Here is a 6562-nt window from a genome sequence, read left to right on the forward strand (position 1 = left end):
CTGGGAGTCCCTGCACGAGGGCCCTGCCGCCATGGCAGGGGAGGGCGAGGGCACGCAGGGCAACAGCTGCAGCGTAGCATCAGGCCAGGACAGGTGCTACGGGGGAAGAATAAAGAAAGGCTTTAGGTTTTGTTGTTTTTGTTTTAAGATTTTGTTTATTTATTCGGAGAGTGCGTGCACAGGCAGGGAGGAGGGGCAGAGGGAGAGGGAGAAGTGATCCCCCACTGAGCAGGGAGCCTGATCAACCACTGAGCCACCCAGGTGTCCCCAGAAAGGCTTTAGTTCACGTCACGAAGATTGTCATCAGCAACTTTGCCCAATGCCCTCTTCTCAGATCTCTCTTGGCTTCTACCTCTGCGTCCCACCATCAGCTCTTGGTTTTCTCCCCACTCTGTGCCCACCCCCAGTCTTCTTCCCAGGTGGGATTTGATACCCACCAGGGGCTCCGTCTCCCACCCCATGACCCCAGGGGCTCTGCTGGCCGCTCCTGTTCTCTCCTGAGGGAAGGTCCTGCCCATATTTCCACCTTCCTGGACACGTTTCCGCATTGCTACCAGACTTGGCTAAATCCAGGGCACCATCGGGGCGCCTGCGGGGCTTAGTTGTTAAGCGTCTGCTTCGGCTCAGGTCATGATCTAGGGTCATCAGGGAACCAGTGTCTGCTCTGCTCAGCTGAGCCCCCCATCCATCCCCCCAGCCCAGCGCCAGGCCTGGTGACTGTTCATGGGGAGCTCCTGCTCCCTCCTCTGCTCCCCAGCCCGCTGCCCACCCTGGTCCAGACCCTTGTTTCTTCCCAGGATCTGCCCCTTAGCCTCCTTCTAACCCATCCTCTGACCGTGGAATGTGTTTCTTCCAGAGTCAGATGTCAGTATGTTTCTCCTAAAAGCCTCTGCCCCTCCCCACGGCCTCTAGGACAATGTGCAAGCTTCCAAGGCCCAGTAAGCTCCTGGCCTGGCTCCGGGCCCTGCCCAGCACACACCCTGCTCACACTAGTGCTTTGGTGCCTCGAGCACCAGGGTTCTCCTGCCAAACCGCCGGTCCTCCCACCTTCCCCTTGGAGACCCAGCTGGGATGTCACTTCCTCCATGAAGCTGCTGAGGCTGCCCCCACGGGGCCGCTCACACCTTCCTCTGTGTTCTCACATCGGGCGTTACAGCATGTCATGTTTGTTTATTTATCCACCCAGGTTCTTCACAGACCAGCAGCTCCGGGGGGACACGGCCTGCCTGACTCATCTGTGTATCACCAGAGCCTGGTATCCGATGGGCTCTGGTGATATGATAACTGCTCCATTTTAAGGCAGTGAGCAGCAGGCTGGGCTTTGAGCCTGCTTCTGCCACCTGCTAAGTTGATGATATGGGCAGATCCTCTGAGTTGGACTTCTAGCCTGCAAAGGGGACCATAGCCTTTGCCTGTTCTTTTTTTTTTTTTCTTCCAAGATTTTATTTATTTATGAGAGACACAGAGAAAGGCAGAGACACAGGCAGAGGGAGAAGCAGGCTCCATTCAGGGAGCCCGATGCTGGACTCGATCCCAGGACCCCGAGGTCACGCCCTGGGCTGAAGGCAGGTGCTCAACTGCTGAGCCCCCCAGGTGTCCCAGCCCTTGCTCATCCTCATGACGGGGGGCTGTCTCCTTACTGACAGGCGTTTACCCTGCATGCAATAAAGAGAGATGCTTTCAGCCTGGGGGACTCCTGGGGAACTTTGTCTCCAGGGTGCTTCACAAAATGTGTCTCACCTTGTGGGTCCTAGAGGAATGGTGTGTAGTGATGGCCAGCATCCAGGGCCACCTGTGGCCCCAGAAACTTGGAGCAATCTGATCAGACCTTAAAGTAATAGGACCCCCCCAAGGGAAGAGGAATTTAGATTTCAGGTGGGCAACATGGTAGTTTCTGTACTGCCAGATGCAGCCTTTCCTGGCTGTGTGACCTTGGGGAAGTTGCTTCACCTCTCTGAGCCTTCACCTATTAAATGAGGCTAACTACAGCACCTACCTCGTAGTGTTTTCGTGAGGAATGAATAAGAGCTTAGAGCACTGCCTAGCATCCAGTAGGCACTAAATGTTGGCTGCCAGTATCAGTGATGTTGTGGTCCCGATTATTCCAATGGACTGAAAGACTCAGGCCTGCACGGCCGGGATCCTCCCCAGCGGCTTCTGCCCCGGAGCACTGCTAACTCCCAGCGTCCCGCCTGTTGCCCTTTCTGCACCAGGCCAAGTGTTGGCGCCGCGCCCAGAAGCCCCAGCCACAGGGAGCGCAAAGCTGGGCCGCCTGGGGCCAAGGGGCTTCCGCCAGCCCCAGGGCATCTCGGACGCCTGGATGTCCCAGTATGGCCAGTGTCCAGATACCAGGCAGGAGGCTGAGCTGACCTCTGCCTTCCTGAAAACGGAGGCCCAAGCCACCGTCCCCTCCGAGTGCCGTGGGTGGCGGGAGGGGCCTGGCTTGCAGCCAGCCAGCCTGGGGTGACAGTCCAGCTCCAGAGCGGACCTCGGAGTCCCTTGGGTGGGGCGCGGCCCTCCCCAGGGTTCCACCCAGGGCCTCCTTGGCCTTTGCAGCCGGAGCTGTGGGTGGGGCGCTTCTGGGTAGAAGGAACTACCCCGGACCTCCAGACGCCAAACATCTCAGGTCTGTTTTGAAAAGTCCCACATCTCGGGATTGTCCTCCTGCTTACAATTCCGGGAACGGGCTCCAACTCAGGCTGAGACTGGGCCGTGGTTTAAATTGTAGGAAGAACTCCGGAGGGTGGGGATAGAAACCAGGGGGTGGGGGTGGCGGTGGCGAGTGGTCATCTTAGCAGGGAGGCGGGCTGGCTTGCTCCCTCTTGCTCCCCGGCATGGCATGTAGCGGAGCAGGTGCCAGAGCCCCTCCCTCTTAGCAACAGGCAGGGGCTGCAGTGTGGAGCTGCGTCTCCACGAAGGGGACCAGACGAGGGACCCTGACACTGCCCTGGGCAGGTTCTGCAGCCTTCTTTTCACCCACGACACGTCCTGGTTGTGTCCCACCATCGACAGCAGATCTGATGCTGCTCCTGGGGGAAGAGAGGGCCGGTGAGTCACCAGCAGGACATTCTCCACACCCGGGGGTAGATGTGCCTGCACGCACGCACACACGTGCACACACGCACACGTGTACGCACGCACACATGCTTCAGGCAAACATCGGACCACGGCGCAGCAGGACAGAGCCTCTGCCCAGGAGCCAGTGAGGGTGTGCCAATTTGGGGCATGTCCTGTTTGTTGCCTGAGGTCTGGCTGGACATCTCTGGGAGTGCCGTCCCTCGTCCCGTCCACCGTCAGAACATAAAACTCACCGAGCTGCAAATGCTCCATTCGGTGTGCGGAGTTTCCGTAGTCCTGACAACCCACCCCCCATGCTTCACCCCCGCTCGCTGCTGCCCAGAGGGTGCTTGCTTCCGGAAACCCTCTAGCTACTGCTCCTACTCCAGCTACCGTTTCTCTTTCTTTCCTTAAAAAAAAAAAAAAAAAAAAATTCTTTTGAGTCCTTAAATTCTCATACCCCAGGTTCCCTCTTATTTTATGTGATTATTTTTGTGGGTGTTTTATAGAATGGAGAGCCTGTAGGCCTTCAGTCTCAAGGAACTTTCCCATGGCCCTGCGCCTCGATCGAGCTTGGAGGGTCTAGGTGTTGTGCCCTGCAAGAGCCACCTGAGTTTCCAGGTGGAAAGTGGGGGAGGGGGCATTGTGATAAATGTAGAAAACAGAACTGAGTCCCTATACTTTCTATTTTTTTAAAAGATTTTATTTATTTATTCATGAGAGACACACAGAGAGAGGCAGAGACCTATGTGGAGGGAGAAGCAGCTCCATGCAGGGAGCCTGATGTGGGACTCAATCCCAGGACCCCGGGAACACGCCCTGAGCCGAAGGCAGATGCTCAACCGCTGAGCCACTGGGTGCCCCAAGTCCCTGTACTTTCTGAATGAATCCTCTCAATGATCAAGGAAAAAGCTCTCCCCCCACATCCAGACCAATCTCCCAAGGAGATCAATAAAGACAACACTCGCTTCCTGTGGGGCTGGTGAACTAATAGGATCAAAACTGCAGGAAACACTATTTTTAGTACGAATGAAGGGTCGTATGCCAGTTTAGCCAATGGGTCAGTGCAGAGGGACGCCGCCTCCCCAGGGCCCTCCGGCCTCCTACAGAGCTTGAGGGACATCCCACCAAAGGTAGTGGGTGCAGACACCGCCTGCACCCTCTCGCCTGATGCTAATTAGGCCACCATGTGATCTTCATCAGGCCCTAAATGTGGGAGCAGGGATGAGGATAGCAGAGAATGTCCTGGAGCCAGACTTGGAAAACCCGGGGTTGGAATGCATCTCTTGCCAACGTTGACAAATCACCTGACGCCTTCGTGAGCCTCCATCTTTTCATCTGTAAAGTGGGGATAATGATACCTCGCCCTGCCAGCTTCACAGGGTTGACATGAAGGTCCGACACAAGACCTGCCGTGTAGACTGCAGCTCCAGCTTTAGTCATGAGGAGTCTTGTGGGATGAGCCCTTGGAGTACCCCCGCCCCACCCTACCCCACCCCATCCGGGACCTGCTTTACCTCCTACATGTCCTGGGGTCCTGCGGGCATTCCTGTGCCCTGGTCATGGTCAGGGGCGAGTTTGCTAGTCCGCCGTGGCAGCAGCAGCTGCTGAGGCTGCACATGGCCAAGAGCAGAGGGGACCAGGGCTGGGAGAGAGGGCCTGGCCAGGTCACGTACCCTGCAAGGGACATCTGACCATAGGCTGGTGACTGAGACAGTGCCTTTGCTTGGCATCTGGTGTTCTGCGACCAAGGGCTCGGAACGATCCAAATGTGGGGAGAATCAAAGATGTGGGGGACAGTAGACGGAGCCACCGAGGGCTGGAAAAGGAGCTGGTTGCGCCAAGGAAAAGAAGGGAATGGGCAGGTGTCGGTGGGGGGGTGGTGATGGTGGCAGAGAAACTCTCCCGTGGGCAGGAAGTCGATATTTACAGTGGAGGAATCGAGAAAGAGAAGGGCATGAATATTGTTTGGAAACATGGAAAATTGGGGGGGGAGGGGGGAAACACAACTGAAAGGGTTAAAAGTGATGGCTTCCGGAGGAGGTCCGGACTGGAGGCAGGGTAGAGGCTGTGGTTTTTTTTTTTTTTATCACATGCCTTTGGTTCTTTTATCTTTTGTTTTTTTTTCTTTGTCATCACATGTATTATGTAGATCAAAACGTATTTTTAAAAGAGAAGCCCTGCAAGTCCTAAGACTTTGATTTCTAGGCAGGGACTTGAAAAGCTCCCCCAGCGCGGCCTCCCACCTTCGGACAGGTGAACGCCCAAAGCCAGGTGGCCTGTCAGAGCCTGGGCTGGTGTGGCCCCTGAAGACACACGCCGCCTGGTGAAGGTTGTGCTGGCACGTGCAGAGGCCACTGGGAAGTGCTTGCTGACGCTGGAAGACCGTCCCCCGTCCTCTGCGGGGTCTCCCACTGAGGCTCAAGGGACAGTTAGAGCAGCGGCCAGGACACCCTCCAGTCCTGCCCTTGCTCCTGCTTTGCTGTGGGATCTGGGCAAGGCGTGGCCCGCCCTGGCCTCGTTACTGCCTCTGGACGATCAGGGCCTTGAGTTTTTCGAGAGCCTTCACAGTTATACGTTTTTAAAACTACCAGTGATAGGACATAGCTTTCTATACACTGGCACAGCAGCGAGCAGAAGAGGAGATAGATAATACACATATGAACAAAGGAGATACTCTGAGACCCTGAAAGTCCTTGGAAGAAAATAAAGCAGGGGGACAGGATCGACCCTATGGGAGGGGGTGTGGGTGCTTCACAGCAGGTGATCCGGGCGCTTCCCTGAGGGTGGGTGTTGGAATTGAGGCCCAGGCAGTAGGAGGGAGAGCCAGCTGATGGTGGCGAGGAGGGAGTCCAGCCCCGCAGAGCCCTGAAAACCACAAGGACAAGGAGAAGCAGGAGGGATCTGCACTGCAAATATGACGTTTGTCAGAGGGAAAACAAATCTCTGTGAACAGCAAGGGTAAATTAGGCACTACGTTGGGTTTGGTGGGCGGGTGTTCATGCAGCCCCCAATTCAGGGCACTGTCTGCTTTTCAGGATCCCCAGAGAGGGTGCACGGAGACCCGGTACAGGAGGGAAAGATGGGGAGGGGGGGTGTCCCGGGAAGGGGTGCTCTGCTGGGAAGGGCCAGGAGATGACAGAGGATTACACTTCCTGGGGAACTCGGGTGGTAACAAGTCAATGACGTGACCATAGAGGGCTGGAAGAGGCAGCTGGTTGTGCCAGGCTTCTCTACCCACCCAGGCCATGCACAGCAGTTGGTCCAGTAGGTCACCTTTGAAGGTAGAGGATGTCACAGCACCAAGTGTCCCGGGTGCTAAATTGAGTTAGAAAGAAAGTAAAAGGGACAGCCTGGGTGGCTCAGTGGTTTAGCGCCGCCTTCAGCCCAGGGCGTGATCCTGGAGACCCAGGATCGAGTCCCACGTCCGGCTCTCTGCATGGAGCCTTCTTCTCCCTCTGCCTGTGTCTCTGCCTCTCTCTCTCTCTCTCTCTCTCTCTCTGTG

At 56.3% G+C, this 6562-nt stretch overlaps 1 protein-coding gene across 1 annotated transcript in view; it reads left to right on the top strand.

Annotated features, from left to right (window-relative positions):
• EMP2 (epithelial membrane protein 2) overlaps positions 1–6562 on the top strand; it is a 33723-nt gene that overhangs the window by 13625 nt on the left and 13536 nt on the right. The window lies entirely within an intron of this gene.

The sequence above is a fragment of the Vulpes lagopus genome, chromosome 3 (genome assembly GCF_018345385.1).
Source record: "Vulpes lagopus strain Blue_001 chromosome 3, ASM1834538v1, whole genome shotgun sequence".
Classification (NCBI taxonomy): Eukaryota; Metazoa; Chordata; class Mammalia; order Carnivora; family Canidae; genus Vulpes; species Vulpes lagopus.